General features: G+C 40.9%; 1 long non-coding RNA gene across 1 annotated transcript; it reads left to right on the top strand.

The window, feature by feature from the left end:
- Positions 1 to 424: 424 nt before the first annotated feature.
- LOC147422747 (uncharacterized) lies at positions 425 to 21,765 on the top strand. Its single transcript, XR_015186750.1, has 3 exons — positions 425 to 784; positions 21,265 to 21,366; positions 21,479 to 21,765. It is a non-coding gene; the product is annotated as an uncharacterized LOC147422747 (long non-coding RNA).
- Positions 21,766 to 22,669: the final 904 nt, after the last annotated feature.

Here is a 22,669-nt window from a genome sequence, read left to right as displayed (position 1 = left end):
GGAAATTTGAGGAAAGCGAAGCAGATTCGTATTAAGGGGAGCATAACAAGAAGACATAAATTGGGCATGGGTTTTTATTTACTGCAGTACAGGTAAAGGATCCATTTGCAAGGGCATATGAGCATGGCGGATGTGGGGCCGGAGAGAGGGGCAGTGCAGGTTGAGGGTTTGGCCAGTTTGGCAATAATGGGGGGATTGTGAAAGCCTTGTGCCGTAGGTATCGCTGCAGTACGCAGAGGACTTGGAGTCGATGAGAAAGGAGGCATACAGGAGTTTCATGATGAAGTGGTTGACAGGAGCGGCATGTTGCTGTTGTGGGGCAAGTAGATGGTGAACGAGGACTGCTGGAGCCGCGAGCGCTGCAGGGTTTGATGGGCAGACAGTGGGAAAGAGCAAGAAGAAGAAGAAGAAGAAGAAGAAGGGTTTCATGAGCCCAACGTCGTAGAGCGGTGGGTGAAGCAGGGAGGCTGAAGATTTACTAAGGCGGCCGTTTTCTGCATAGATGCATAGCACTGAGGGAGTCTTACACGGAGATCGTGAAGACCTGTGCGAAACAAAGAGATGAGAGAGAGAGAAATCGGCTCTGCACTGGAAGCCCTTTTTCAGAAAGGTTCAGTTTTTTCTATCGAATTATACAATTCATAAGTGGCCCACAGCTGGCTGTTCCCACCAGAAGCAACTACACACACCCATTGGCGTTTTGATGATGCTTCAAATCCTTACGCCCTAATATTTTTCCACAGCAAGGACAAAATTTTCAACAGCGAGATTTTCCATGGCTGAGGTATCTTACCACACACAAAATCAAGGTCAAACTTTGCCTTCAGAAAACGTAAAAAAATTAAATAAAATCCAAGTTCTTTTTGTTTTATTTTCACTTTAATCAATAATAATCTTTTTTATTTGAGAGATACATATACTATAAATATTCGGGTGGAGTGCTTCTAAGTAATATCATTTATGAGGGTGAGCTTTACTATAATATCTTTATTTTGGGAATTTTTGGGCTTCAATGTGGGTTGTTTCATTCGTTTCTCATTTGGGAGTGGTGTGTTTTTGTGTGTTGGGTTGGTGAGGGAACCCTATCATTTTGTGGGCGTTAGTTTAAGTGAGTGTGAGAGACGGTGTGAGAGAAGAAGTGTGAGTTATTGTGTGAGAGTGTGAGTAAGAGATGTGTCTTTGAGTTAAGTGTGGGAGATGAGTGATTTGTGAGTTTGGGTTTGAGTGATGTTCAACAAAGTGAAGCTAAACAGTGGATTCTTCATCAAGCTTGCTCGTGAGGACACTTCGCATTCAAGTGTGGGAGAAATGATGACGCCCAGTATTTTGTGCACTTTGGCACAATTTTATAAACTACATCGGCAAACCATTAGCATTTTGGCTACAACCATTCATAAAATGTGATGTAAATTGGCTTGGCATATTTAGCGGGTCCGCAAAGTGTAAAATTCCATGTCCAATATGTAAGGTGTATCTCAAAAATTGAAGGGTTCTAGGAGTTCTTTTTTAGGTGCAACATGAAAGGTCAAAGACCTTAGCCAATATTGTACTCATTTCAAAATTTGAATATCAAGAAAGAAAAGGGAAAGGAGAGGAGCCGTGTGAAGGGTGGTTGAGGAAGTTGGAACCTCCCTCTTCCTTTATCAACCTCTCTCACGGATCTTTCAAACTCTCTTGAATTGGCACAACTCTTGCTTCTCTCTTCTCTGCGTGCTTTCTTGCCATATCCATGGAAGGTGAGGGAGAGAGTGAGGATGATGGGGATGATGATTTTCTGTGTGCCATAGCCAAAGCTTGATCTCTTGAGTGTGTGTGGGGATTTTCTTGGTTATGGGAGTCTTTTCTTGCAGTTTTCATGGTGAGAGGCCAAGCCTCACACATACATTTTGCTGCTTGTAACCCGGGTTTTGGGTGCATTGAAAGCATGGGTGAGAGTCGTGTTCATTTTGGTTCCGTTGCCGGGACAAGCTAGCCATGGAAGCTACATTTTCTTGGCGGTTATGAATGCTTTAACAAGTGCAAGTTCCAAATGTTGATGAAGTCTGCGACATGGAAGTCACTAGCTTAGTCAATTGGCTACCCTGGTTTGATATTCTTGAGCCTCAATGGAGGAGGTGGATGGGGTTCTTCAGGTATGGTTGAGTGGGAACTTGCATTCACAAGGAGTATTTAGAGCAGTCAAGAAAAGCTAGAAGATATCCAAGCCAAGTCTGCCGTGAGACCTAGAAGGGAAATTTGAGGAAAGCGAAGCAGATTCGTATTAAGGGGAGCATAACAAGAAGACATAAATTGGGCATGGGTTTTTATTTACTGCAGTACAGGTAAAGGATCCATTTGCAAGGGCATATGAGCATGGCGGATGTGGGGCCGGAGAGAGGGGCAGTGGAGGTTGAGGGTTTGGCCAGTTTGGAGATAATGGGGGGATTGTGAAAACCTTGTGCCGTAGGTATCGCTGCAGTACGCAGAGGACTTGGAGTCGATGAGAAAGGAGGCATACAGGAGTTTCATGATGAAGTGGTTGACAGGAGCGGCATGTTGCTGTTGTGGGGCAAGTAGATGGTGGGGTATCATCATCATCATGTTTACCCTCCTGGTGGTTATGTCCCATCCCTTCCTCCTCAGGCTCGTGCTCATCCTTGTCGTAGTCCTCATCTTGGTTCTTTTGATTATTGAGGAACTCAGTGATGGCCTCGTTTACCATTGCAATATTTCACTCCTTTGTCTTATGTTGTAGATCCAATTCAATAGACTCTATGACCATCTATAGGTCCTTCAAATTGAGAGTTAGGTTCCCATCTGCATCCACAATCTTGATCAAGGATTGATAAATATATCTCTCCAAAATAGCCTTTTTCATTAAATTATCGGTGTTGTGCATATTTTTGTAGCCAGTCTTTTGCCATTCAAGATAGCCCTGAAGCGCTTTGCTAATTTCTGGGAAATGTTCTTCTCTTCTTCCATCACAAAATTTTCAGCAATTAAACTGTCTATCTTCCTCTCAAGAGTTGAATTTGTCGAATACTTTGATTTTGCTTGATCTGGTAATGCAAAATCTCTTATACTCATTCAACTTTTTCCTTTTTCAGTGTCTCTACCTCTGCCTTAGTCTGCTAGAGTTCCTTTTCTAGAGCGGCTAGTTATGTGCTAAAAATTGGTGCTTGGGCCTCCATCGTTTTCCCTATAGAATTATCTATTGTATTCCACCCGGACTGGATGGTGGACCCTTGTGTAATGGTATCTGGAGCCATTTGATCAGTTTCACATACTATCCTTGGAAATGAATAGGAAAGTAGAGCTCTATCTGGCCTTTTCATAACTAATCGCCCCTTCAACGACTGTCTTTGTAAGCATTGTAACCTATCCAATTTGACCAATGGAAGTTGTGTTTGGTTTGCATCCTGGGTCCATTCTGTACTGCTACCCAATGCTTGATTTTTCCCTTCATACTGCTGGGTACTGATCTAGGTTGGAATGGTACTAGCTGACTGATGGTTTCCCAAATCAGTTGCATCCTTGGGATCCGCAAGCGTACTGGTTCTCTCATGGGTTGTTGCTGTCGGAGGGGTAGATTGACTCATACTAGCTAATTTCTGTACTCGTACCTAAAATCTCTCCAACAAGGCTGTGGTCTTTGGCTCTTACTAGATAGGCTTGCGTCCATTTGGGAAGATGATTTTTTGGAACCGACTGTTTCTATTCCCTTTCCTTTGCCTTCAACTGTTTGCTCTACTTTTATGTCTTTTGAAATTGATGTTAGACTAATTTTGTGTTTGTTGATACTCTCACCAGCTGCTTTTGCCCAAGTCGTCTGAACATTGGAGTGTGGTGAACAGCAGTGTGCCCAGTAGAGAAATTGCCATACGTACCAGGCCTTGAATAGGTTTTGAGACTGAACCTTAGCTGTCTGTTGCATGACACTTGTGTACAAAAATTGGTTGAAGTTGATATTGGCTTTAAGGTTGAGAATTTTAGCCAAAAGTAAGGTGAACAACTTTTCAAAATGTAGACTAGATTATTCTTCAAGTTGATGCCTTTAGCAACCATGAACCTATACATAGGTGTGCATTCCAATGTTGCTACTAGAATACCCTATCCCCCTGACTTCCTCTTTTTCCTCATCTGCTCATCCTCTTTCATATGTTGACTGACCTGATCAGCCAACTCCCATGTGGTAATTTCCAATGAGATTCCATTGACTTGTGCCATGCCCTTATCCAGGTTGAAGGTGTTGAGGACTTGTGGATAATGTTTGGTTCACAAGGGATTTGTGTAGCCTTGACTACAACCTCCTAACTCCATAACTTGAGCACTTGTTGTTCTTTTTCTTTGAAGACATACTTCCCAATTTTTTTATGTGCAATAAAACACATTTCTTCAGCAATAGATGCCAAGAGAGCCTCATTCAATTCAGTCATTTACTATATATGGTGTCCTTCATTTGATAATATGTTTTCTTCTTGCCCATACAAAAGTGAGGTGAGCAGTCCTATGTGGAAAGAGAGTACTCATGTGTAGATGTAGGAGAGTCAAAGAAGAAACACATGAGGAGTATCGGGCAGAGCAACACCTAATGTTGAAGGAATAGGTGTGAGTGGTTAGAAAGTTTGTTGCTGCAATTGTGAAGTCATCGAAGGGGAAGGAGGAAGCTCTACAAAGTACGGCATGAGTTGCACAGGTTTTTGTGGGTAAAGTGAGGAAATGCGCACCGATCTCATTGTTATATGCACACGCACCATGAATGCTCCACTTTGTGTGCATCATTTGTGATGTGTCATTCATGCATTGGGCGGGCTTGGTCATTCTTACTCACGAGATTTGCTTACTGATTGTTGCATTTATTTCCATTGGGTGACTGTTATATGGTACTCGACTTAATGTCTTTTCCCTTCTTTGGATCTAAAACTTCCCGGCTGGTTCGTCGTGCATCTGATTCTAAGTTGTGTTTTGTCTATGACCGTTGAAAGGGTTAAATTGTATTGTCTTTTCTTGTTGTTGAGTCTAAACCGAAATTGATTTCATACAATCTATTGGTTCTAACATTTGCTATGTCTCTACTAGATTGATATGAAATAAGTCAAGAGGTTCATCTTTTGATTCTAGATGTATGTGGTATTGGTGTCGATTGGAGCTCATCTAACCTAGCATAGTATAATTTGATCTTGGTCCCATTGTATACCCTAGGCAACAATAATCCTGATAAGTCTCTTAGTCTCATTGTGCCATTGAAGAACACTCAGTCAACCTCATAGGGTCCGGACCATGCTATCTTCAAGTTTGATTTCTTCGGTCCCAGCTTTGGCTGATAGAGTAGTACCAGATCACCCTACTTGAACTCTCTGACCTTGATTTTGCTATCATGCCAGTATTTCCTTCTTTTCTAGACAACTTTCCATTCTAGCATGGCTCATTATTTGAGTTCATCAAGCTGTAGCAAATCATCCAACCTTTGTTTTAGATTCTAATTGCAATCCATGCCGTGTTCTACTACCAATCTGAGACTGGAAATTGCAAACTTTATTGGAACTACTGCCTCCATTCCATACACCATCCTGAAGGGTGTCATACCAGTGGTAACCTTGTAGGTAGTCCAATAGGTCCATAATGATGTCTGGAGTTTGGCAGCCCATTGCCGTGGTTCTTTCTAAACAATCTTCATGAGAATTGTCTTAATGGTCTTGTTGCTACTTTTTGTCTGGCCATTACACCTTGGATAATATGGCATTGATTTCTTGCGCTTCACTTTTTGCCTGGCCATTACACCTTGGATAATATGGCATTGATTTCTTGCGCTTCACTTTTTGCTTGGCCATTACACCTTGGATAATATGGCATTGATTTCCCGTGCTTCACTAAGAAGATCTCAATCAGTATCTGAATAGTTTCATTTATGAAATGGGTTCCCTGATCTAGGACAATCTCAAAAGGACATCCATATCTACAAATGATATTCTCATACAAGAAAACAAATGGTAATCTTGCAATGTTATATGGTAAGGCTTTAGCTTCCACCCACTTGCTGACATAACATGTGGCCATAATGATGTACATGTTCTTTCTAGGAGTGATCTTCTTGAATGGCCTCATAAAGTAAAATCCCAATATACACCAAGTGGCTGAATTGGAGTGAGAGGTGTCATGTCAACTGCTATTGTTGGCCTTCCCATCCTCTAAAAAATGTCACAAGTCTTGCAAAATGCCCTGACATCTTCCACCATAGTTTTCCCCTAAACACATGCTTGTAAACTTTTCTTATAAGTGATGTCAATGGAAAAATTTCCACTTGCATCTCCACTATGAGCCTTAGTGGATGACTTGCATCCTTCCTTGCATTAGCACACACCTGTGAAGCACACCATCAATACCTTATCTATAAAGGCCTCCTCCAATGATAGCAAAATTCAGACTCTTTATAATTAGCACCTTTTTCTTTGCTTGATACCAGTCCTCTGGAAATCCTCCCTTCTAAAGGAAATCATATACTTCTTGTCGTTTTGAATCTGGTCCATCTTCAACTGTGCTCTGGAACAATTTTTTTGTCTCTTAATGATATTTCTGAACAACCTTGTATGCTTCTCAAAAGAAAATCAGCACCACAATGGGTATTTCTTGGTTTATGGAAGATTTTGAATTCAAATTCCATTGAAAACATCATCCATCTGATCAATCTTCCCTGAATAATGACCTTGTTGATTAGGGAAAGCAAAGCTTGATGATCTACGTAAAAGTGAAAAGACTTTCCCAGTAAATAATGTCTGAACTTGGTAGCATTGAACACCATTCCCAATGCTTCTCTTTTAGTGGTAGAGTATCCTTGTTCAACTATGCTAAACCTACGAATGAAAAAGTAAACTAGGTAGTCTATCTTCCCATCAGGCTGGGCCAGTATAGCTCCCATCACCATTCCAGATGCATCAACATGCACATGAAAGATCACATCCCAATCTGGCTGACAAAAAATTGGCTTCATGCTGATCACATCCCTTAAACACTGGAAACTTTGATCACATTCCTCGATCCAAATGAACTTATTGCCTTTCTTGGTTTATTCATATAAAGTAAGTGATTTGGCTGCAAACATATGAATAAACCGTCTATAAAAGTTGATGTGTCCTAGAAAAGAGCTTAATTCAGACATTGTGGTTGGCACTCGGGCTTGTTGAACACAAATAACCTAGTCACTTGCCATTTCAATACCATTTTTGGAAACAATATGTCCTGAAAGATCCTTTCTAGACCATGAATATTTACTTGAAAGGATTCAAGCATATCCTTTTCTCTCTTATTCAAAAATAATGGTTAACATTATGTGTCAGAAATATCATGCATCAAAATGAAAAAATTATAAACTTAAATAACTAAATTTTCTTATGCTTGTTGTCATCCACATGGTCTGCTCTTTAGGTGCTATCTTGAGTTGATTGTAGCCATTTTATCTATCCATAAAATAGTGCATTTTGTGGCCTACAATCTTGTCCAATAACATGTCTATGAAAGGTAGTGGGAAAGGGTCCTTGATGGTTTGAGTGTTTAACTTCCTGTAGTCCACACATACCCTCAGTTTTCCATTCTTTTTAGGGACTACCACTATTGGAAACAACCAGTCATTGGTTGCTACCTCTGTTATGAACCCTACCGTGAGAAGATTTTATATCTCCTCCTTGACTCTCTTGGCATGATTTGGGTTCATCCTATACCTTTGTAAGACTGGTCTGGCATCATGCTTCAGTGGCATCCTATGCTAGCACACTTCTGGATCTACTCCTTTTAAATCAGTATGTTTCCATGAAAATACATCCTTGTATTTTTGGAATAGTACCTTTGCTTTCTCCTTGATCTCTGGCTTCATGTGTTATTGATTTTAATCATTTGTGGGTTTTCTTTTGAGCCAAGATTCCACTCTTTGACTTCTTCATGGTCTAGGAGCAACCAGTTTGGGCCTCCTCCCTTTTGTTGAGCCAATGACTTACCTTCTTTATCAGTTCTAATACCATTAGCGTAATTTTTGAAGGGATTGTCAAACTCTAGTAGTCCATTTTGAATCTCTGTTTCCTCAATTGCTAGGTTCCCTTCAATAGAATTCGCTCGAATGGTCTCCCCTTCTGGTCTGAAGTCAAATTTGTTTGGTGCTGGTTTTTGTGGTGGTCGACCATCTAAGTGGACTGATCTTTCCCCAGAGTTCAGATAATTAAATTGGTCTAGGTACTATTTCCTTTATCCTTAGCCTACTCCTTGTCCATCGGCACAGCACTCGGATCATGTTAATGGAAAGATGTTCATTGAAGCAAGCATTCTTTCTATCCTTTTTGTTCCATATTTCTTGCACAGCTCTTTTGGTCTGAAGGCTTTCTTCCTACTTCTTGTGTTATTAGTCTTGATCTAAATTGTCCTACTAGTCCCCAAAATTGTCAATGTCTGGTTCGCATAGTCATGTATGGCTCCAACACTTATGAGCCATGGTCTACCCAAAAGCATTCCATATGCGCCCTGTACATCTAAGACTAAGAAGTTGGTTTTGAATTTTTTTTGCCCACTCTTATCTGCATATTTTTTATTAAGCTAGAAGCTTGAACCACTCTATGGTCAACCATTCTGACCTTGAATGGTGCTAGTTTTAAGTCATTAATTTCCAATTCTTGTCTTAAATGTCCTCCAAGTATATTGACACCAACTCCCCCATCCAATATCACACGTGATAGTGGTTCCCACTGCTTCCTCAACTTAGTCAACCTGAATTATTGAAACCTCATCATCTCTAATGGCCGCCAGGTCTACTGCTCTTGCTTCAACATCTACTTTTCTCTTCTACTATCTGATAAACTTTGTAGCCTCTGGTAATGTGCATCTGATGTTATCTAGCTTCACTGTCAACTTCTAGATGCGTTCATAGACCTTCACATAAATTTTATCTTGTTCATTCCCACAATTGTAGTCTGAGCTGAAAGATTTCTCTTATTGGCTATCTTCACAGTTCCATTCAAGTATCTTCCCTTGTTTGTTTGCTGGCTGAACCTAAGATGGATCCTTTAATTTGTCCTTCATCAATTCAGTGGCTCTAGCCTCAGCCAAGTTTGATCTGACTTGTTGTACTTCATTTTTTAGACTCTATTCTGTAGTGATCATGGACTCATTTGGTCTAGATGATGTTGCCTTCTCTCTATGGTGCTCCTAAATCTGTAAAGACTAGGGCCGTATTTTTTGAAAATTACGAGCTTGAGAACATTATAGCTGTTTTGGTAGTTTCTTGGCCAGATTTTCAGTGATCTTAGCTGCAAGCTCATGTTGTTCCTACCATTCATCCGCTACCTTCTCCTTGCCCTTTGCATTCCATCCTGCTCTCTCCTACTCCCACTTCTTGGTTTCATCAGTTTTCTTTTTTTCATCTGGAATCTCTTCAATGATAGCACCCTTGCCTCTTGTCACAAGCCTGACTGGAACTGGTTCCGGTGGCTTTTGGTCAGGTACTTTTGGTTTTAGAATGTCTAAAAACTGGGATGCAAAGTGACCATACCTTTTGCATGTGTAGTTGTTCAAGCTTCGTTTTGTAAAATCTCCTCTACCCCTCCCCTTGCCAATACCTCCTTGGTACCTACCCCTATGCCAATACCAGTACATATGCTAGTCTCATTTGCCTTGGGCCCTTTGGCCCCATATGATTTTGTTGCCTCGGGGTTAGTTAGCACAATCACTGACATGTCCTTTCCCTTCTTAAAGTGATGAATTTTGATGCCGCAACTGTTCCAGACATGACCATAAGCTTTATAGTAGGTACACTATGAACACTCATTAGACCTATGATCTCTTGACCTGCACTTTGTTGGAATTAGGTTTGCAGGAAAAAATACGCAGCTTGGGGAAGCTCAAGGCACACAATAGAGATTGATAGCCCTAGAATGATGGGCGTATATACAATGGACGGGGGGACAAACCTCCTAGTGAGGGAAAAAATACATCACTACCACATGTATATGGTAACAAGTCCCCCCTGGGAGTGATGCAGTGAACGAGAACTAGCACCTAGGGTAGAGGGAAGTGCCATGGCCTTTGAGGACATGCTCAGTCCACGAAGGGGAGTAAGCCCAAATCTTTGCGGAAAGCTTCGAACTTCTCACAAGACAATGCCTTCCTGAAAAGATCTGCAGGGTTGTCCTATGTGGGCACATAAGCCAAGTTGATCTCTCTTGTTGAGAGCCTCTCCTTGACATAGTGGTTTTGCACCCCATTGGCACCATAATCAATGAAGATACAGTTGTGCAACTTGGGATCTAGCTTCTTGCAACGTTATTTGGAGATGTGTGAGAATGCTTCGTAGCCAAACACACATAATCTATCATAATTTGGCTTCTTGCCAATGTTGGAATTAGGGTTGCAAGAAAATAGACACAGCTTGGGGATAATGAAGGAAGCTTAAGGCACACGACAAAGAGTCTTCTACTTAGTGTGCAATGGAAAGATAGATAGCCCTAGAATGATACGCGTATATACAATGCACGAGGGAAAAAACCTCCTAGAGAGGGAAAAAATGCCTCGGAGGTCCTAAAGTGTGTTTACACACATCACTACCATATGTATATGGTAACAAATCCCCCTTGGAGTGATGCAATGAATGAGAGTTGGCACATAGAGTAAAGGGAAGTGCCATGCCCTGAGACATGATCATTCCACAAAGGGGAGTGCGCCCAAAGCTTTGTGCAAAGCTTCAAACTTATCATGAGATAATGCTTTTGTGAAAAGATCTACAAGGTTGTCCTGTGTTGGCACATAAGCCAAGTTGATCTCTCTTGCTGAGAACCTCTTCTTGACATAGTGGTAATGCACGTCAATGTGCTTTGTGGGAGCATGAAAAACTGGGTTCCTTGCAACTGTCAATACGCTCTGATTGTCAGTGTAGATAGTGTTGGCAGTGTCCTGTCCAACACCCAAATCAGCCATAAGGCGTTTGAGCCATACACACTAAATCGTAGCTGTGAAGACTGTCCTGTACTCAGTCTCACAACTGGAAGTGGACACTCACGTGTCAGAACAACTAGCCCAATCTGTGTCCAAAAAAAACATATAAGTCTGGCAGCAATGATCCCCCATTGGGATAAAACAAGCCAAGATGTAAAGTGCCACTCAAGTAGAAAAAAATACTCTTGATAGCCTTTCAATGCTTAGACCCTGGGCTATGCATAAATCTGCGGACCTCTGAGGTTGTAACCTGAATATCCGGCCTAGTGTTGCATACATAAATGAGGCATTCAACAGTAGTTTGGTAAAGAGTGACATATGTAGGATCACCAGCATCATGAAGACTCAATTTCAAACCTATATCCATGAGAGTGGCAATAGGTTTGCAATCTTCAAGTCCAAACTTACATAGCAATGTCTCTATGCAACTTTTCTAACACAAGGAAATACGACCATCACATTGCTTAAAGTGTATACCCAAGTAATGATGCAACAGCCAATGCTTAGACCCTGGGCTATGCATAACTCTACGGACCTGTGAGGCTGCAACCTGAATATCCGGCCTCATGTTGCATACATAAATGAGGCATCTATTAGCAATTTGGTAAAGAGTGACATCTGCAGGATCACCAGCATCATGAAGACTCAATTTCAAACCTATTTCCATGGGAGTGGCAATAGGTTTGCAATCCTCAAGTCCAAACTTACATAGCAATGTCTCTATGTAACTCTTTTGACACAAGGAAGTACCACCATCACACTGCTTAAATTGTATGCCCAACTAATGATGCAATAGCCCCAAATATTTCATCTTGAAAGTAGCATTCAAATCAGCCTTAGATTCAAAAATATGTCTCTCATTTGGTTCAATGATCAGCAAATCATCCACATAAAGAAACACAATGAGAAGTACATCACCCTCACGCTTTACATACAATGTGCTTTTTGTTGTTCTGTAACAAAAGCCTTGTTTGACCAAATGAGTGTAAACCTTCTCATCCCAAGCACGAGGAGATTGCTTTAACCCATACAAAGCTTTCTTACATATGCACACTTTATCCTCTTGTCCTTTCTTGACAAAATCGTGAGGCTCCACGTTACATAAACTTCCTCAAATATGTCAACATTCAAGAAAACAACAACAATGTCAGCTTCATGTACATCCCGACCAAAATGAGATGCCAATGCACATAGAAAATGTAAAGTAACTATACGACAAGTGGGAGCAAAAGTCTCTTCATAATCTATGCCTTTTTGTTGTGCATAAACCTTTGCAACAAGTCGAGCCCTATAGCGATCAATCTCACCACATGGATTACGTTTCAACTTGTAAACCCACTTCATAACAATGGACTTTTTGCCAGGAGGCAAATCACATAAAGTCCATGTGTCATTTTCTATAAGTGCATCATAATCAGATTGCATGGGAGCCATCCGATTTTTTGAATTCTGTGCTTCATCAAAAGATAGAGGTTCCTTAACATCATGTAAGCTAGACATAGCCAAAGCATAACAATCTGACGCATAAGATGCATGGCAAGAACCTGAATGAGTACGACTAGACAAAGGTGCATCCAATTTACTATCACACAAAGTATGTACTAGCCATTTAGGCATACCTCTAGCCTACTCATTCTCAGCCCTTTCCTCATCAAGTACATCATGTACATCTGCATCAGTAATAGGCTGATTTGTAACATTTTTAGCAACCCCTATAGGCTGTATATTTGCCTCATTGGAATTTACATTTGAACCTCCACCACTGAAAAGAGGCAACAAAGTTTCATAATTGTCCTATGAGCTGACATTATTGTCTCTATTACATGACAACAAGGGCTGAACAGAATCTCTCACAAAAGCAACATCCCATGAGACCAAGATATGCTTTGTTTGTGAATGATACAACCTGTAACCTTTGCTTTCATCACTATAACCGACAAAAATACATTTGAGAGCCTTATCATCCAATTTTCTCTATTGTGTTTGTGGCACCAAAGCATATGCCAAATAGCCAAAAACATGCATGTGCTCAATAAAAGGCTTTCTATCATGCCATGTTGCATATGGAGTAATAGAATACAAAGCTTTCATAGGACACATGTTAAGTACATAAGTGGCACACATGATCGCCTCAAGCCAAAACGAATGCCGCAAAGCTTGACTTTTGACCATACATCGTGCCATTTTCGTAAGTAACCTATTTTTCCTATCAAAACAACACCATTTTGCTGAGGTGTATAAGGCACTATACATTGGGGTTTTATTCCATGACTAGCCAAAAATGCATTAAATTCATGAGACATATGCTCCCCCCTCGATCGGAACGAAGGGTGCCCTTAGTACATTTTGAGACATTTTCAGCCATAGCCAAAAATTGTTTGAAGCACATAAATACTTTGGACTTTGCTTTAAGAGGACTAGTACGGCCAGCCGCCTTCGGCAGCCTCTCTCTCTCCCCCTCTCCCCCTCACTCATATAAACCGAAACTCACCGGATGCAGCAAACTTTGACACGTGGCACTGGAAAACCAGTCTCCTTAATATATAGTAGATATACCCCTGCATGCTTAGAGTAATCATCAATGAAAGTCACAAAGTAAAGGTAATTTCCCAAGGACGGAGTTTGCATGGGCCCACAAACATCACGATGCACAAGCTGCAACCTACATGTGGCCCTAACTAAACCATCCTTTGGAAACTTTGAATGCTGCTACTTACCCAAAATACAGCCTTCACAAACATGTTTGACAAGTGCTTCAAGAGGCGGCAAGGAAGCAACCATATCAGATTTTTGCAAACGTAGTGAACTGGCAAAATTCAGATGTCCAAAATGTGCATGCCAAAATTTTGCATGTGAATTTTTTTAGAAGCCACAATTGCATTTGCAAAATTTTGACCACACTTGTCATATAAAGTGAGCTTATTCAGCCCACGGCATTACCAAAACTAAGATCATGCATGGTACATCTACCATCCACAAATTTGACTACAAGTCCAAGTGCAGATACAGACAAAAGATTCTTCTTAATCCTAGGTACATAAAGTGCATCAACAAGTGTAAAAGAACTGCCATTTGCAACAGTAAGCACAATCTTTCCAACACCCTGAACTAGATAAGATGCATTGTTGGCACAAGTAACTGAATTCCCATGAGGGACAGACTCAAGAGAGCTGAACAAATCATGATTTGAGGTAATGTTCTTTGTAGCACCACTATCAAAATACCACACATGTGAATCAGCAGCAACTGACATGCATGCATCATGGACATCATGCTTATAGGTACACTCTGCACTAAAAGCCCATTCTGCATCAACATCAACATTACAGTCTCCTTTCGCAGAAAACGCAACAATAGTTGCATTTGTAGTGGAACTAGTATTAGTAGTGGAACCAACCTCTTTGGCCTTCAACTTAGGACACTGCTTGATCAAGTGAACATTAGCTTTACAATAATGTCAATGCATCTTCTTTTTGCCCTTATCACCAGAATTCCAAGACGAATTGCTTCCGGTAGAAGCATTAGGAACATGTGATTTTCCACTCACAAAAGAACCATAAGAAGTGGTTGCAATACTGTTACCACCTTTTCTTTGAGCAGCAATAAAGGCATGTTCAACTGCACGCTGTCTAGTCCCTTTTTTTTTTGGAAAGAAACTCTTGCAAGAACGATGTGCATTATTTATCAAACTTGACAACTTCAGGATTTCCTTGGGTCATAAGTCCCCAAGTACTAGCAAAAGTCTCGTAAGAATCTGGCAAGGCATCAAGACTGTCTGCATAAGGGAACTGTCTAAAATGACATTTCTATAGAAATAAGTTGCTCATTGATATATTTGACACTAGCTGTCCATGTCATCTTCCTCATGCACAATATTTGACTCAAGCTCTTTACGCAGCAATGCAGTTTCTACCTCATTACGACTTGCATAAAGACCACCCAGAATATCCCAAGCCTTTTGCAGATTTTGTTGAACAAATGTGAGCAGTAATGGTGCGCTTCAGAGACAACACAATCAATGCATGAGCATGTGTATCCTTTACATCCCAACGAGCTTGCTCAGCCATAGGCAAAACAACTCTAACACAGCAATCCTTGCAGCAAGACCTACAACATCCTCAACATCACCTCTATCCTTAGAACTAGGATGCCCATCAATGCGCTGCACAATGTTCCAAACGCCCTTCAACACAAGAACATGTTGCATCATATAAGCCCACATAGGGTAATTGTCTGCATCTAATCTGTCCTCAATAGGAAACATCTTAAACACGTGTGTGTTGTTGTCAGCCATGGTAAATGTTGCACATGATGTGAAAACTACTCAAAAAGACGAGAAGGAAAGCGGGAACAACACGTGTTATATAACACAAACCGTAGAAGACGGTAAGGGACCTGTTATGCAAAAAAGACACTAACAAAATTTGTGCACAAAATGACAAAATAGCCTATGCACTAATGCCTGTAGTGAAAACGGAGGCCGAAATGAGCCCAAATTCAAATTCTAAGCAAACCGAGCTCTTTGAGATTCCCTGAAATTTTGGTCGACCTGCAAACCCTCGCCAAAGCTCACAAAAATTGTAGAAAGTGAGCAGGCCAATGTTGGAGCTGTTGGCGACTAAGCCTGGGAGGACGCAACCTACTCTGATACCAATTGTTGGAATTAGGGTTGCAAGAAAACACACACATCTTGGCGAAGTTGAAGGAAGCTCAAGGCACACAACAGAGAGTATATTACTTAGTGTGTAATGGAAAGATTGATAGCCCTAGAATGATGGGCGTATTTATAATGCACGAGGGAAAAAACCTCCTATAGTGAGGGAAAAAATGCCCCATCGGTCCTAAGTGTGTCCGCACACATCACTACCACATATATATGGTAGCACACTTTGAGCATCAAATCTCCATCTTCTTAATTGAAGGTCTTATCTTGGCTATTTCAACAATCTATTTTGACATTTCCTCCAGTTTCCTGGTCTGTTATCCCTTTTTCTTCCCTTTGCCTTTGTCGTTTGCCTCACTTTTAGATGAACTGGAACTGGTACTGGATTTTGACTCTTCAGTCGTTGACTCACTATCATTGGATTGTCTCTTCTTGTGACCTTTCTCTTTCTTCACTTGTTGCTCTAGTTTCAGTGCTCTTTGCACCATATCATTGAACTTCTTGATAGGTGCTAGTACTTCTTGTTCTTCCCATAATTTTTTATTTCTTAAACCATTCAAAAACCAGGCTCTCATTTGTTTCTCTGATGGAGGTTCTTACAGATGTCTGGTTAACTCTTATCTTTTTCACACAGCTCCTTACTAACAACTTGCCTTGTTTGATTTTGTCTAGCTCACATAGAATGTCCTCATCTCCCATGTTGTGTGAATATATTAATCAAAAAGACTTAATGAGATTGTTGCATGACCTGAACTGTCCGGCTGGGTAACGGTACTACCAATATTTCCCTCATTCATCTTTGTCGATATCTTTGAGTTTTGCGTATTGCTCAAATGCTTGAATATGGATATCAAGCTCATCCTTCTTGCGTCCTTTGAAAACTAGAAAGGAAATTTTTAGATTAGTGGAATACTTACTGTGACTGCTTTTGGTTTTGTGAAATGGTGTCTTGTCTTTGGATCTCCTTTTACTGTAATCATCTGTGTTAGCTTCCCTGTCATTATCTTTTTTAGTCTCAATCATTATGTCCTCTGTCCTCTTCTTCACTAGTTTGTGTTGTGATCTATGACTCCTCTTGCTGCCCTTGCTTTTGTCAGTATGTTTCTGGCTATGCTGAGATCCATGAGGCATGTTCTTTCATTTTGCTCGATCTGCTTGTCTATGCCTAGAATGAGTTGAGTGTTGAGAATCCTCTGATTTATCAGTTGTTCTTGTCCCTGGAGGAACATCCATCTCATTTCCAAGTTCCCTCTCAATCTTAGAGCCTCCAATTATTCATGGATTGGATTGGCATCGTCCAGATTATCCATGAATCTGGTAGTTGGTCTTGTACCTTGCAACTCTTTTGGGCATCATGACTGATGTCTGATGACTCTAACACCAACTAGGAGGTAGTTTGTCTGTCAAGAGCAACTTAGCTCAATCCACCTTGATCGCCAAAATGCAATGAGTTGAACACTTTCAGACTGCTATTCCACATCGGTAGTTGGAGTTAATTCAAACTTCAAATCATTATGAGACTTTAGATCAAATGACGGTGAAAACGAAACACAATACTGGAACTCAAATGACAATGAATACCAGAAGTGGGAACTAAAACTAGAATTGTATATTCAAATCAATAGACAAGTACAATGACAAGTCAAGTATGTTGTTAACTTTGAGCGTCATCCTTATTATTACTTGTTTTGGGTTATGGGCTGAGCTTGTCGGTCCCATAGGCTTATGCTCAGGGATGGTAATTGCCGATAAGAGGCACACTAGACTATGCACCAAACTTGTTTAGTGCTAATTGGTCGAATGTGGGCATCCGTATGTGAAAGAGACAGACCCATAGATAAGGATTGTAAAGCTAGTCTTTTGCTTATTCTGAAGGCACAAAGCTTGCTCTTGCCTTATCCTCTTGGTTTTCTGTCTATGTGTGTGTGTGTGTGTGTGTGTGTGTGTGTGTGTGTGTGTGTGTGTGAGAGAGAGAGAGAGAGAGAGAGAAAGAGAGAGAGATGGAATAGGCAATCGAGTAGTGGCAAGTACGGCGGCAATGAGGAGGATGATCAACAACGGTGGCTTCTTTCCTCTCAGCGCACAGAAGGATTTCCTCAGTGACAAAAGCGTAGGAGGTGAGTGACATGCCAATCTGTAGTTGTAGAGGTTATCTGTGTGTTTGTAGCCTTGTGGCTCACACATGTTGTTGAGCTAGTTCCCTATAGTTCACTTTTGGCGTTGTAGCCGGGGAACCACTCTGCACCGAACTCCCACCGCAGCTTGCATTCTATGTTGAGGGTTTTTTTGCATGTTAGAAAGGTCAAAAAGTGTAAGTGTGTGTGTGTGTGTGTGTGTGTGTGTGTGTGTGTGTGTGTGATGTATGTGTATGCAAATTTGGATGCGGAGATGTCAGGTATTCTGTTAGTTTTTTAACAGTAGTGTTAAGGCATGGTAATTTCAGTTTTGATGTAAATGTAAGTTTTGTTGAGGTCAAAGTAGAAAAAGAAAAAAAACAAATAACAAAAATAGAAAACAATTGCACCCTGTAAGTGGTTGTGATTTTTGAATCGACCAAAAAAAAATGACTCCATCTAGCCCTTCGTGCAGGCGAGAAAAAGAAAGAGCCCCTTTTGCCCCAGCTACAACCTCAATCTTGATTTATATATTTAGGAAGCAGGGTCCTCCATAGCTTCCTTTCAAGTGAAGGAATAGTGTGCCTCATGTTTTTTGTTTTGGCAAATCGCACAACTCTCGTGCGAGGTGACAAAGTACATCTACGAGCGCCGACGGGCCACTTTGCCGCATTCAAACCAAGTGAATAGTGTGTATCATGTTATATATATACCCCACTTCTCAAGGGCAAAAGGAAGCATGTGGGATATAGGCTTCACCTTTTCCCTCCACTAGCTTCCTTTAGACTTTCCCTCTTGTGCCTACACGCCCAAGTAGAAATCGACTATTTTGGGGGTTATGAGAGTTTCGCCCCATTCCTCTAAATGATACACTCATTTTGAGCTATCACATGACCTATTCCACATCACACACATGAAAAAGGGTTAGAAAATCAAGAAAATTCAAGTAAAAATGATAGAAATAGCTAGTGGTGGCGAGGCCTCTTAGGGTACTTGTCAACACTTTTAGGGTATGTGCATCACATATATTTACACTCTATATGAGTGCTAGAGTTTGAGAAATTAGAGAGTGCCTCAAATTACACAAGAACCCATTATCCACCCATGTTAGGTTTTGGGACTTCAACTGGGACCCAATGTAGTGCAACCCAAGACCCACACATCGCGGTGGCTAGTGACTCTTCCTCTGATTGTGACATGATGGAGGGACACATTACCCCATACCCAAAAAATACAAACCAAAATGTACCTCTCTTGGCCCCACAACCAAGTGCTAGTGTGTTTAGTCTCCTAATGGAAACCATTAGTCGAGCCACTCGTTGAGAGCCTACAACTAGTGAAATAAACAAAGGCGACGAGGAGGTATATTCACCGTTCACTTCTCATGTAGACCCTATACTCCCCAAGACTATCCATGTTGATATCCTACCCCCTCCATTCACTAGAGACCCTACCAAGCCATCACCCTTTGAATTTCTACTACCCGATGGAAGGAGTCTTGTTGAAGTACAAGAGGTCGAACGATATATGCAAGCAACTAGGGAGAGGGAAATTAAGAGACTACGTTTAATGGAACAATGTCGAGCCATGAAAGCAAAGGCCCCTATGACAACAATCATGTCAGTCGAGCAACCAAGTGCTCCTAAATTAACAGTCATTGAGGGTCAAACCATAGGGAGCCATAATACCTCCACTTCAAGGGGAACCTCCAACATGCCAAGCTTAGAGGGGATAATCCTCAATGAAAATTGGGAGTATGGCCTGCAAACCAAGACTTGGACCAACATGTACATGGGCTACACATACCATGTGGGTTGGTTATAAAAAGTAAACCCTGGACCTCATTAGTTAGTAAAGCACTGCTACCTAGTAGCACAATGCCTACAACAATACCTACAAGTGTATATCAATCATAAGTACTTGTTGGCCCTCATGCCCATGTAGCTCCTACACTGCCAATTGTTTTGATAGCTTACGCTCCATGATCACCCTATCCAAGCCATTATTCTAATGGGGCCATACCAGCTAGCATTAACATGTCACATCCTACGTCTGCTATGCCTAGGGCCACAAATATGAACTTTGGGCCACCACATGGCGCAACGTCCTACAAAGCTTGGAATCCAAGGATTGCCCATATGCCAAACTCAATGCCAACCCCCATTCCACATGCAGTCTCGGGAGCGCCTCTACCCACTATACCTGCTCACTTGGGTGACTTGTCAACATTTTCTCAAGCTATCGGTCGATTTATTGTTGAAAATATGTGTAGCATGCCTGATAGAGAGCATAGAAGTAAGGTAGTACAATTGGCCAAGCTCACACAAAAATTAAATGGAGATGGAGAATTCGAAAGCATATTGAATTATTTGAACACGTATGTGAGTCCCTGGAAGAGCACAATGAACTTCATAACTACAAGGCTTTAAGCTTGACTCTAAGTGGGAAAGCGAGGGATTGGTATAGAACGCTAACGAATGAAGAGTGCATGCACTATCATACACTTAGGAGATTGGTATAGAACGCTAAGGAATGAAGAGTGCATGCACTATCATACACTTAGGAGATTGTTCTTGAAAGTGTATATATGAGGGTCATATGAGAGGGAGTGCTTTGGGGCATAGCATCTTAGCTCTAGAAAGCCCAATAGGAGGAAGGTGAGTAAGTGAGAGACTTTATTAGTCGCTTGAATTCTCGTTGTAATCCAAATGATCATTTCAACAATAACCAATTGCTTGATTGATTCATTAGGGAACTGTGATGTGAGGATATCTATAATGGCTTGGCCTAGTCATTAGAGGTATCACTACTTGGGAAGCAATCTAGTCACCACCAATGCAATCCAATTGGAAGACAATACAATGATTGAAGGAGAAAGTGTGTCTTTGAGTCAAAAGCTACCAGCTCGCAAGCAATTGGGCATGAGTCAGTGATCCTGAAGCCAATCGTAAAGATCCAAAGATATTTGAGAGGACTTTGGCTGTTCTCACCAAGGCTATCCAAGAAAGCCTTAGGGATAATTGTACTCCACAAAATAATCAATGTGTCCACCAAGAAGGGAGCAACAATGGTCAAAAGTGCCCAATGGTCAAAAGTGCCCAATGATTAAATAAATGGTCAAAAGTGCCCAATGATTTGAAATAAAAAGTCGTCACCATGTTGCATGATGAGTTTCCTGTGGAAAATCGGGGTGAGCGCTTCAATGAAGACTTAATGAGGGTGCGGATGCGCGCCTACTGCAAGTGCTCCCATGTGAAGAAAGCAATAAAGCATGGGTGGAGCAAACCAACTTGTCTAAATAAAGAAGATTGAAAAATTACAAAGCGAAAAGCGTGCGAGAATCCCAATAAGTGGAAGTAACAAAAGAAGGCGTCTAGAGTGCGAGTAGAGGCAAGGAGCTCGCACCAACTGGGAAGCCGTGGATGGGCGTCATGTGAAGCCAACTTTGTAAGTGTTGTTGCATTGCTCTCTAGGTTTAGTAGTTTTGGATATTTGTAATCTTTAATTTTGACATAACGTTTCTTTGTATGTCTTGAACAGTGGTTGATGACTGGACGTGATCCCACCTCATACACGTGCAAGTTTGCGGGCAAAAAGTGCTTGAATTTTCCAATGGAAATTATAAGCTCTCGACTTGGCTTGGTAATTTACTTAATTTTAAGCTCTAAAATTTATTGTATTTTAATAATAAGTTGTTAGATTGTTTTATATTTGTATGTTTAAACTTACAAAAAATTTATTGTTTCTTTTGCAGAATCCGATAGATATGTCGTTGGGTCGCAAAGAGACGTCAGATTAGCCAACATCAGACTAGCCCTAGCTAGGACTAGCTAGTCTTACTTCTATATAGCAGGAGATGACGTGTATACATCAAATTTGTAGATTGTGAACAACAATGTAAATTGGTTCTACAGTTTTTCATAATGGCTTTTGGTTCTACAATTTTTGTAAATTGTGAACAACAATGTAAATTGGTTCTACATTACTTTTTTGTAGGCTGTGAACAACAATGTAATGTAATTTGGTTATATAGTGTTGTTGTCAATTCTTTGTTTTTATCAATTCCCATTGCTTTTGTTAATTCTATGCTTTTGTATTATGCTCAATATATATGGTTAATTGGTACTAGGGCATTGTTTGCCCTGCCACCAAAAAAAATTATGCTCTGGAGTCGCTATTTAGGGGTCTGCAAGGTCGTTATCACCGTTGCTATTTGGGCATGCAATCTTGTTATGTGTGTTTCTACATAGCGACAGGTATAGCAATGCTTATAACGATAGTTTGTTTTTTACGCTTATATCGATGTTTTTAGCAACATCGGGGATAAAAATGTCCCAATAAATTTTTGTCACGCTAAGGCCGTCACAAGCCTTCAACGCCTCTTGTAGTGCTCAACTTCGCCTATATCCACAGAACAAGGACGTACGTTAAAGCCCTGCACAATATATCAAACTCCCTTTGACACAAGAACATGTTGCATTATATAAACCCACATTGGGTAATTGTCCTCATCCATCAACAACAAACATCTTGAGCACATCTGTGTTGTTGTCAGCCATGGTGAATGCCTACTCCTGATGTGAAAATTGCCCGAAAAGAAGAGAAACAAAATGGGACCAACAAGTGCTATATAGCAAAACCCATAGAAGATTGTAAGGGACCTCTGATGCAAAAAAAGGCACTGACAAAAATCATGCACAAAATGATAAAATTGCCTACACAGTCCTGCATGTAGTCAAAACAAAGGCCAAAATGAGCCCGAATGGAAAATCTAAGTAGACTCAACTCTACAAGCTGACCCGAAGTACTTATCGACCTGCTAATACTCACCAAAGCTCACTAAAATTGGAGAAAGTGAGCAGGCGTGTGCTTGTGATGCTAATGACTAAGCCGGAGGATGCAACCTGCTCTCATACCAATTGTTGGAAATAGGGTTGCAAAGAAA

This window comes from Adiantum capillus-veneris, chromosome 27 (assembly GCF_014529385.1).
Source record: "Adiantum capillus-veneris isolate H3 chromosome 27, ASM1452938v2, whole genome shotgun sequence".
Taxonomy (NCBI): domain Eukaryota; kingdom Viridiplantae; phylum Streptophyta; class Polypodiopsida; order Polypodiales; family Pteridaceae; genus Adiantum; species Adiantum capillus-veneris.
The sequence above is the reverse complement of the archived record's forward strand: the minus strand, read 5'-3'. Positions and strand labels throughout refer to the sequence as shown.